Raw genomic sequence first — 4378 nt, forward strand, 5'->3', positions numbered from 1 at the left:
ATTTGTTCTGTAAGCCTTCACCTGAAGTACAATAAAAAAAAAAAAAGAAAAGAAAAGAAAAGAAAATGGGCTCACCAATGGGGAGTGTTCGAGATTTTGGGGGAAGTGTGGTGGGGGTGGGGGTAGGGCTTGCTGGGACACCTCCCCTCTGTGGGCTCCAGATATTCCAGGCTCCCAGGCTCCCAGCCTCCCAGCTGTGGAATGTCCTGGAATGTTCTCCAATCTCTGTAGGCTGTGGGGCCCGAGAGCAGTGGGGCTCTGCCAGAAGGGGCTGGTCTGGACTCACCTGGGATTTCTGGTGTGGTTCAGCAGCTTCCAGGGCTGAGAGGTGACGAAACTATTAGGAAACACAGAATGTGCCACTGCAGCCCCCCTGGAGAGCAGGGGTCAGCGTGGAGGTAAAAGGAGAGATGGTTGTTCCTCTGCCCCTTCTTAGGAATATCCACCGTCTCAGCAGAATTGTCAGCAGAGGCAGTCCAAATGCCCCCTCACCCAGTTATTCCACTGAAACCTGGAAACGGTGTATCATCTACCATTCTTTCCAAGTGGTCAGCTTCTCCCTCTATTTCTGTAAAGTTGCTGTTATTGGGTACCATCCAGTCAATTCCAACTCATAGTGACCCCATGTAATAGAGTAGAACTGAGTTCCATAGGGCTTTCAAGGCTATAATCTTTACAGAAGCAGAATGCCAGGTCTTTCTCCCACAGAGCCACTGGGTAGGTTCAAACCACCGACCTTTCAGTTAGCAGCTGAGCACTTAACCACTGTGCCACCAGGGCTCCTTTCTTTAGGGTTAGGACTGAAGACAGAGGAGAGACTGTGGAACCTAGGTAGTGAAGGGGGATGAGTGTTGGTAGAGGGAAGAGAGGAAAAGTGTGTGGGTTTGTCCAGCCCTGGACCTCCTGGGAGCTCTAATACTGACCTCTCTGCCTTGTTTATGAAGATGCCAAGGCCAGCCACTTTGCAGAAGTCTTTTAAAAGCAAGTCAATAAAAGATCTTTCAAGGATGGTTAGTATGCTTATCAGGGAAAAGACTTATGTTTCTCTCCTAGGAAGGACTTGGGGACTTCTTCATTTTCCAGCACTTCCCAGAAGAGGTCAAGGAGGAGGGGACAATTCCTGCTTGAAGTGAAGTTGGCAGGGGCTTGGCAACCGGCCCTCTTGGCCGTGGCTCGGTTCCTCTATGAAGAAGCGTCTTGGACTCCACTGAGTGGGAGAGTGTTCCAGAGGGTGTTTTGTTTCTAGGGAGGGGAGGAGGAGACAGGAGAGGAAATAAAATCAGAAAAATGAAAAACAAAGAATTCCTGAAGGCCCGATAAGCAGTTCAACTATGCACCAAAACATAAATGTTTGGCCAAATTAGTTACTTCAAATGCTTCTTATTTCTAAAATTGAGTCACAGTTCTGTTACACTTTGAAGTTTTTCAGCTCTTGACAATCCCGAGCAAATCTAAGGGGTAAAGGAGAGGGAGAATTGGAGTTCATTTCCTTCCCTGAGATCTCAGCAAATACTTAGCTTCTTTTCTTCGATGCCTGGTAAAATGATTTTGCTGTTTGGCCAGCCATGTCTTTCCAAACGGGGCTGTCCCTTGTGCACTCAATTCAGCATTTTGTCAATGAACAAGCAGCAAGTAGCATGTGCTGGAAAATACTGGCTTGGAAGGGATCAGAAAACCTTTAATGGTTATTAAAATATCTGCATCCTAATATAATCTACAAGGAGCCCAGGTGGCACACTGGTGAACCACTCAGCTGCTAACGGAAAGGTAGACAGTTGGAACCCACCCAGGGGCTACAAGGGAGAAAGACCTGGCAATCTGCTTCTGTAAAAATTACAGCCAAGAAAACCCTATGGGGCAGTTCTACTCTGTCACATGGGGTTGCTACAAGTCAAAATCAACTCAATGGCACCCAGCAATAAAGATACAATATACAACAGTGCTGTAGTCTAATTTCTGTTCACTTTTTGTGGAATTCACATTTTGAGATTTGCATGACACTATTCATAGGACTTATCACAAATACAGGGCTTAAATTTAATTCATTTTTGCAATGGCATGGCAGAAACTGCTTATTCCCCTGGGCGGAGGAATGAATACCCATTAAATTAAGGTGTATTTTTATATGATGCTCAAGCAGTTGGTTCATTCCCTCAATGTAGCCCTCCAATAAATTCAAGAGAAAAAAGCCAATCAGTTCAGTTGTTTGGTATCATTTTAAAAGTAAGTGGGATGATGTGTTGAAGTCTAGAACACAGTAGATCTTCCTTCCCTGCAGCAACTATGTGGTGGGGGAAGGCCAAGGAGAGAAGATGCAAGAACAAGGTTCCCTGGTTAAGCCCGTGGCCCATGTGGAACTTTTTCTCCAGTAGCACTTCACTGAACTTCATAGTAGCAAGAACTATTTTTCATTAAAGCAGACAGTGGGTGCTGTTACAAGCGAACTGTCACTTTCTAGGCAAAGGAAAGTGGCGGTGGAAGGATCCAAGCCTACTCTCAGGCCTGAAATCTTCTGACCCTGTTCCCAGGAAGCAAGAGCAGAGGCTGGTTCCAGATGTTTCTGGTGGGATTTAGTGTGCATCTTGGAGTTTGGGTCGGTTAGTCAGTGGATAAAATCAGAGGCTCACCATCATTAGAGGCTTCCTGGGTGATGCAAATGGTTAAGGGCTCGACAGCTAACCAAAAGATTGGCTGTTCAAACCCACCCAGAGGTGCCTCAGAAGGAAGACCTGGTGATCCGCTTCCAAAAGCTCACAGCCGTGAAAACCCTATGAAGTAATTCTACTCTGTGCTTGTGAGGTCACCATGAGTCGGAATCAACCCAATGTCAACTAGTTGGGTTTTTTTTTGCCTTTTTGGCCTAGCTTTAAGGACTTATTGTAGTATTCTCTATCAGGAAATATTCAGTCTTGTGTGTACGTTTGTGTGTCTGTGTGAGAGAGAGAACAGACTGATTTCATAATTTTATGTATGAAATACTGGGCACATTGAAAGAAAGCCTCATCTACTACACCTGTAATGTAGACGCTACCTGAATCAGTCCCAAACCAGGCAAAATCCGAGTAAATCACTAGAACAAGATTCTTCCCAAAGCATTTTCTCTGAGTTTCCCTGTCACTATAACATTAAATCTGACATTGTTACAAGTCCTTCCCTAGAGGGGTCTCTCCCTTCCCTAAGCCCTGGAAGGCCCCTTCCTCTTTGCTCTTGAAAGGAAAGTTCAAATGCCTCTTCCTCCAGGAAGCCTTCCTGGAGAAAAGAAGTGCCCCCCACCCCCGCCATTTTCCAGAATCCCATGGACCTTTGCTTACCCCTCTTTATGGCACTTATTTCACTGTGCCGTAAGTCATAGCAATTTACGTTCATATCTTACCGCTTCTACTTATCTCATTTCTTTTACTGATTTGGAAGCTCCCAGAAGACAAGATCTATGATATATTTTGCTTTGTATCCTTATAGTATTTAGCACATCACCTTATACCTAAAAGCTGCACGTAAGTGTGTGTTTCATAAATAAAATAAATTCATCCACAGCTAGATCTACTGCTCAGCAGTAACCTGCAGCCTAAATGTTCTTACAAATGAGGGTAAAAGAAAGTTAAAGCTCCATTTCTAAGTTAGTCAAATAAATACCTGGTGGCACAGTGGTTAAGAGCTATGGCTGCTAACCAAAAGATCAGCAGTTTGAGTCCACCAGCCACTCCTTGGAGACCCGATAGGGCAGTTCTACTCTGTCCTATAGGGTCGCTATGAGTTGGAATCGACTTGACTGTAAGGGGTTTGGGTTTTTTTTTTTTTTTTTTTTAGCTCTCCATCACAACTCAGTATTATGCATCTTAAGTTTGGTCAGAATTGATTGAGCAGCTGAGGGTTTAATGGTTTAAGTAAACATTTTTCTTTTCCTTTCTTTAGAACAGATGACACTTTCCTGGACAAAAAGGAAAAAGTATCTGGGTGAGAGAAATAGGGTGGGGCCGGTTAAGCCTGCATTCCGCTACTGGATTTAGATGAAAATACCAAGCTGTTTTCAAGAACTCTGGATTAAACTGCCTCCCTCACCCTGGATCCGGGGAAGCCTGCCTTGAGGAAATGAAAGCAGAAAGATTTGGGAGCTGAGAGTTAAGTTGAACTAAAGGTAACTATTTTAAATCAAAACATCTGCTGGAAGGGTGAATTTATTTTAACAAATTCTGAGTGGCAATTGCCGAGCAGTTCTCAACCCTTATGCCTCATCTTCTCTAGTAAAGTTTCCCTGATTACATTAAAAATAAATGGGTCGACTCTACCATTCTGTAGAAATAGTGACTTAAAATACACTTTGTCTCCTTTTTTGCATTAGAGCGCTTCACCGTTGCACCACCAGGGCTCCTAACACCTG

General features: G+C 44.3%; 1 long non-coding RNA gene across 1 annotated transcript in view; it reads left to right on the forward strand.

Moving 5' to 3' along the window:
• Positions 1-4130, forward strand: part of LOC111821685 (uncharacterized) — a 78060-nt gene extending 73930 nt beyond the window's left edge. The window contains exon 5 of the long non-coding RNA XR_002825030.1: positions 3913-4130. This is a non-coding gene — a long non-coding RNA (uncharacterized LOC111821685). The remainder of the gene's footprint in view (positions 1-3912) is intronic.
• The last annotated feature ends 248 nt before the right edge of the window (positions 4131-4378 follow it).

This window comes from Trichechus manatus, unplaced genomic scaffold (genome assembly GCF_000243295.1).
Source record: "Trichechus manatus latirostris isolate Lorelei unplaced genomic scaffold, TriManLat1.0 scaffold00097, whole genome shotgun sequence".
Classification (NCBI taxonomy): domain Eukaryota; kingdom Metazoa; phylum Chordata; class Mammalia; order Sirenia; family Trichechidae; genus Trichechus; species Trichechus manatus.